The sequence below is a fragment of the Carassius carassius genome, chromosome 39, assembly GCF_963082965.1.
Source record: "Carassius carassius chromosome 39, fCarCar2.1, whole genome shotgun sequence".
Classification (NCBI taxonomy): Eukaryota; Metazoa; Chordata; class Actinopteri; order Cypriniformes; family Cyprinidae; genus Carassius; species Carassius carassius.
Window position 1 is genome coordinate 16,861,386 of NC_081793.1, and position 6,659 is coordinate 16,868,044.

The window sequence follows — 6,659 nt, forward strand, 5'->3', positions numbered from 1 at the left end:
TGTAAATAGTCTTCTGTCCCTCACATTAAGCTATGGAATGGCTTCAGGTGACTTTGTGAAATTATAATCAGACCGATCTCAGACCCAAGTCACCCAAACTGACGTGAAAAAAGCGGGAGGCGGCACGCCAAAAAGCGTGTTTGCAACCCTGAGATTCATTCACCGATCAAATAAGGCTTTTGACAGGACAAAAATAAGCTTTTTTGCGGCCGCCAAATAAAATTCAATGCAGGAAAAACCCTGCTATAATATTCCGCTGCTAAAATGAGCATGATGTAAATCCGTCCCGTGGTGCTAATAATGCAGTCACAGTGTCATGTTTTGCTCGTAGTGATGATGGAGCTTGTAGTAGAACAATTTGTAACATACCTGTATATTTTGCTTTCTTTTTCTCATCTTCTTTTTTCTTCTTGCGATACTGAGCCCCTGATGGCTTTGACCTTTTCATGATAATGAAACTCAAACATTTACTTCAAGTAACTTTAACAAAGGATGACGACGTTGAAAGGCAACGGCTTTCTGGCGTTGTATTGCGCATGCACAACTTTAACATGTCTCTAACGGCAGCGGCCACTATCACCACCAATGAGACTTACTCAGATAATCGCAAGTAATCATAATGCTTCGAAATAGCAAAAGTATGAAAATATAATATGACCTTGAAATAATAATAATAATAATAATAATAATAATAATAATATTATTATTAATATATATATATATATATATATATATATATATATATATATATATATATATATATATATATATATATATATATATATATATAATAAACTCTTGGTGGGGCGGGGGCTCTCACTGGCGCCCCCCAGCTGAGTCGCACTTTCACCAAAACAAGCGAGTGGTGTTTGAATGGGAGAGCACACGGTTAATGTTAACGCCAAAAATGAAGAGAAGCGCTGCACAGCTGACTATATTTAACTGCTGGTCAGAGAGGGATGCAAAAAAATTAAAGCATGTACTGAGAATGAGGTATGAGAATATTGTGTAATAGTTAGTACACACCACATATATTTTAGCTAGCTAATCCATTGCAATGTATTTAGCTATAACTATCAGTAGCCTACCTATAACAAGTTACCAAAGCAGCTGTCTGTTTTGCTAGTATATTTTTCAATAGTGTCTGTAATTATCAACGACAAAAGTATTCACATCGGTGTTTGTTTTCTTACTAAATTAATCTGACTTTTGAACGAATTGGATGAATTAACTATTTAAGTGGCTAACTCATTAAAACAGTGAAACACTGCCGCCTACTGGCGGTTTCAATACTTAATTTCTTTATTTTGATAATCTCTACTTTGTCAAAATTTTATGAATGATGATTATACACAAATTTCATAACGTTATGAGGTGTATAATCTCTTAACATGTTTTTATAACAGATTCGAGGTAAATATAGCTGCAGGGTAGAAAAGTCAGCAGAGGGAGAGGAGGAGCAGGTGATCAGGTAAAGAAGATGCCATTCAATCAATAAAATAAAATAGGAAACAGTATAGAAAAACAGCAGCTTTGTAAATGTAGGCTACACATTAATGCCTTTAATGTTTCAAAGATGTGTTTCCCTTTAGAAAAAAAAATTAAAATGCATTAAGGTGGAATGTAAAAATCTTAAAATAAATGTCTAAATGTTGTCTCTTTCATATTTGTATATGTTGAATTTGTAATCAGTTAAAGCATGTTGCCAGATAGATAGATAGATAGATAGATAGATAGATAGATAGATAGATAGATAGATAGAAATTGTCCAATAACAATACACATAAAAAAAAAAATTGAAAAAAATAAAGGGCAGCATACAATGTTCAACCCCCCCAATGTTCAAACCAAATCTACGCCCTTGCATTCAGGCATTCATACACACAAGCCGGCCGCCACACAATCCTCACAGCGTGCTGTCTGGACTCGATCCCATGTCATTGTCACACCCTAAAGTCTCAATTAAACACACCCTCTTTATTCACACAGGAGTGAAAAACACAATGGAGGCTATCATGACCAGAATGACACAGGCTATGGTACTGGGGGGCAAGCTCTCCTCATCAAGGCACTGGCTGATATTAGCATCACTGTCAATGGATAGAGTGGCCCTAACTGCCTGCTGACTTCAATCTTTCAGAAAGGAGGTGAAGGTTACTAAACAAAAAGAAGTGTGACAGAAAAAAATCTGAGAACACAACGTTGAGTTGGGGGTTGGGGTGGGAGTAAGATCTGACATGGTCCAGACAAATGAGAAAAAAAAAAAAAGCACACATTTGCACATCTGAAATCCAGAGCAGTCGCCTATATTTGATTACCACGCCCGGTGTCACCATGTAGCCATGGCAACAACAGCATTATAGCCTCCTAGGGACATGAGTTGAGCCTCCTGGTCTAACGCTGAGGGCATCAAGGAACAAAAAGAGGCTAACAGCAGATGACAAATATGTGGAAATGGAGGTATAATGAGAGGATGGAAAGAGGGGTCATTACAGGCCGCATAAAAGCTTGGACATAAGCTTTTCAACTGAGTTAGGACAAGTTGATGAGTTTTACTAAAAAAAAAAAAAAACTCTATATTGAGCATTTAACTTGCATAATAAAGCATGCTCAACTGTCTTTGGAGGAAAGCAACTGCATGTTCGTTTACATGTTATGCCACTCAACCAGGAAGGGTTGCCAAATGTAAATTTGTGGTTTTAATAAGACGAAACTTGATGTTTTTTAAACCCCTCTTGCAGTGAAAATGAAGAATTTACACAGTCTAGGGTGCTTTTGTGTTTCTTTCTTGATAGTTTTTGACTATTGATTAAACTAATGTTGACTGCTTAAGTATATATACGTTCCTCCTTTATTTAGTTTTTTTTTTATTTAAAATAATAAAATTAGTCTTTGGCTGCAAGGTTCAACCAGGTGTATGTTTTTTTATAAATAAAATAATAGAATATATATTTATAAAATAAAGCAAAAAATGTTTTTATATATATATATAAATATGCACACGTTTTATTTATTTTAATTTTCGAAGTTGAACCTTGCACAATGTATGAGCTTAAATGACTGTTTTGGCTGCATTTCTAACTTCTTCAACTTTAGAGGGACAGCAACTGCATACAGCCGAGAGCCAGATCTTATCTATCATAGTGAGAGTCATAATGAGACTAATTAATTTACCATTCAATGACAGGAGAGAAGCAATAAGCAAGGGATCATTTGCTGTGTCCTACAAAAGCCCTCAAGAGAAAACAGCACCGCACAGACACTATTGCCATTCACTACATTAGCGCAGGATTCGGTACTAATGAAGTCTCTGCAGGCACTGGTGCCCTTTCAGATGTAGCTAGCTATGCATCTGAACCCTGTAGACTGTGGACGCAGATATTGAAATACAGCAAATAAAAGCGAATACATGACAACCCTGTTAACAACACAGAAACCCTTTTCGCAGCCTACACAACATGACCAGAATGAGACTACAGTCTAAAGTGCAAATGTAGACAGCAGAACTAAATAACGTGCTCATGTGACACACTGCTCAGAGTTGTGTTACCCGTCCCCAGCTCTTCCCCAAGTACAGCTATGCGTTCACTCGGACCACGTGTCAATGTCACTCAGACGTTATCTACCGCCGGAAATAATGAGTGCACGTCCACGTCAGAACATCCCATTTCATCAAAAAGTCACAGCAAAACTACCACCAGTCCATTGCTTTCGATCTCAACGAATGCTTATGTACAACCACAAGTGATAAGCAAAACAAAACGAGAAAAGAACAGCACCCACCCTCACATCTCGTGTTACATGGTTGCCCTAGATTGTCACTACTGACAACTGAATATATATTTGTAACCTTTAACTGTAACCTTCAGCATTACTCTGCTGTTATAGTCGACTATCGCGCGTTCGATTAACGTTCTATTCGAATGTTTTCTTATTTGGGAGTTCCGATTTAAAAAGCACTTTCGCGACAACTTGACGTTTGAATTGTAATTTTATTTAGAATACATTCTATGACTGCATACCTGTCGTGCTCGTGCGTTCTGAAACTTCCGCTGATAATGTCAGAAGAATGCTGGCCAGTCTTCAGAACGAGGATCTTCAGTTAGCGACAAGCTAATGCGTGGCTTTAAAGCAAAGCTTTGCGGCAAGCTTCGGCAAAGCTAGCGACATAAAACAGCGAAGAAAAAGTCCTTGGATATATTTTTTTGTTTTTTTAGTATTCCTTCAGGAAAAGTGTACTACGACTGGAATGTGGTTGGTTTATGGTCTCGTGTCAACTCGACGGCAAACGCATGCATTTTACTCAACTAAGTTAGCTAGGCAAGATCACATGGTCTAAAATGTTAATAAATGTATTCTGGAAATAAAACAGACGGGTGTATATTTCAATAATAAATATGAATAACAAAAATATTCTTTAAAAAAAAACGTAAACACCACAATTAGACAGCTCAATGGCTTGTTATTGGCTAGATGTTTTTTTTTCACGAGACACGTTTCATATTTGTCATCTGATTAAAAACGCGCCGACACATACGATCTCCCTTCAAATTAACAGTATTATAAATAACACCCACAAGCTTTTACTTACATTCGTGCTTTCTACTGTCGCGTCCGACAACAAAAGCTCCCGTGCTTTCATGCGGTAGCCTTTCGCTCGCGGTGTGTAAGATCAGCAGCTGCTTCCTCCGTCCACGCACGCAGCGCGGAGATCACGCCTCACGGCAACGCTTCCGTACCCCCCCCCCCCCCCCCCACCGTCGCCAAGGCAACAGGGCCACATCAGCCAATCACACCCCCTGCTCGCCGATATCCCCCTTGACAACTGCCGCATCGCCATAACACTTTTTTAGCAAACCTAAGCAATCGCGTTTAGCATGCGCTCCGCGTTGCACTACGTTATTCATTCGCTCGTGAGAGATTCGTGACGAAAAACTCTGTGTTATTTCAAAGGAGAGTCTAGACCAGCTGGTGTAGATTTAAATATTTTGACGTCATAATCCCATTGAGTATTTGCTTCATATTAAATAGGTTTACTAACTTCGACGGCGTTTGACCAGCAGCCAGTTTACGCTGGAGACGAGGTCAGATGATGTCGCGTCATTAGTGGGAGAGTCCCGGATGCTCGTCGTCCAATCGCAGGCTCTTTCGCAATGTAAAGTAGAGGTACTTAAACCTTACCAACTTATAAGTATCGTGCTCCAATGAGATTTTAAACTGTCTGGAAAGTCAGGAGTATGACCATGAGTATATTATTGTACTTTTTATTATTTCTTGTTCCATCTGGTAATTATTTAACCCTTTCATGCTGAAATATTTAGCCTTTTTTTTTGCTTCGTTTGTATTCTAAATACAGCCATAATCAATTAATAACAACAAAATACGCTTGTGATGTTTTAATGGTAATTTATTTTTTGTATTGGTTCTGACAAGGAAACAGTTTTTAATACCAAATCAAATCTAGCAGTTTTGCAGCAGAAGAGTAAATATCCTTAAATCTATAGGGTCTAATTGTAACTTAATCCTTAAATGCAGGCATGTAATATCTAATTATACAATAAGAAAGAAGTAAAAGACTATTAACGTTATATAACCTCCATGCATGTGGCTTTCCAATCCCATGACTGATTTATGGCACCGTGGAGGGTCTGTCAGGAGTTGAGAGGGTCTCACACAGACAACATGAATCTCAGAAGATAAGAATTGTGCAAAATTAAATGTTTATTTTGCTATAAATATGACCAAGGCCATTTAGTTTAATGAACTGATGTTATTTAACTATTTATTAAATGATTTATTATTTAAATAAATAGTTTAATTTATTTAGCCACTGGGCTGTTCATTGCTGACATGAAAATCATGAATTTTCAAATTAATTGATCAAATATTAAAGGAATAGTTTACCCCAAAATTAAAAATTTGCTGAAAATTTACTCACCCTCAAGATGCATATGAGTTTGCTGCTTCATCAGAACAGGTTTGGAGAAATGTAGCATTACATCATCTAGTCACCAATGCATCCTCTGCAGTGAATGGGTGCCGTCAGAATGAGAGTCCAAACATCTGATAAAAACATCACAATAATCCACAAGTATTTCACATGACTCCAGTCCATCAATGAATGCCTTGTGAAGCTGCATGTTTGTAAGAAGCAAATCCATCATTAAGACCTTTCAACTTTAAACCGTCACTCCCTGCCAAAATACCAGTCCATAATCAATAACACTTTCTCTAGTGAAAAAGTCTATTGCCTGCTGTCTTCTTATATTAGAATTTGTTTAGAACTGTTTTCGCTTTAAAGATATGCTTGCTCTGTGCATATTTCTCTCCTGATTCAGAGGAGATGACTTTTTTCACTGGAGAAAGCAACGTGATAGAACTGAATATGAAAAAATGCCCCACTGATGGATTTATTACACACGCAGAATTTTGCTTCACAGGGCATTAACTGATAGACTGGAGTCGTGCAGATTACAAAGAATCCACTGGTAAGCAAATGATTCAAAATTTCTCCAAATCTGTTCCGACGAAGAAACAAACTCATCAACATTTTTTGGGTAATTCCTATTCCTTTATGTTTGCAGGAGCAAATGTGTCACTTTTTGACCCCAAAGTTGTGTGCCATGTTTTTCCACATTATAATTTCAACTCTATTTTTG

The 6,659-nt window shown here is 37.6% G+C and overlaps 2 protein-coding genes across 5 annotated transcripts in view; one reads left to right on the plus strand and one right to left on the minus strand.

Annotated features, from left to right (window-relative positions):
- The window catches only part of foxn2b (forkhead box N2b), a 28,127-nt gene extending 22,971 nt beyond the window's left edge, over positions 1-5,156 (minus strand). The window contains exons 1-2 of one of the 4 annotated variants that reach the window (XM_059530925.1): positions 4,592-5,019; positions 4,023-4,160 (exon numbers count right to left, since the gene is read on the minus strand). The gene's annotated coding sequence lies outside the window, so the exon portion shown is untranslated. Of the gene's footprint in view, positions 1-4,022; positions 4,161-4,591; positions 5,021-5,041 lie in introns of those variants that run through there. The other 3 variants (XM_059530926.1, XM_059530927.1, XM_059530924.1) reach the window with 3 other exon arrangements.
- Positions 1-6,659, plus strand: part of LOC132121496 (phosphatidylinositol-glycan biosynthesis class F protein-like) — a 358,018-nt gene that overhangs the window by 212,287 nt on the left and 139,072 nt on the right. The gene's annotated exons all lie outside the window — the stretch shown is intronic.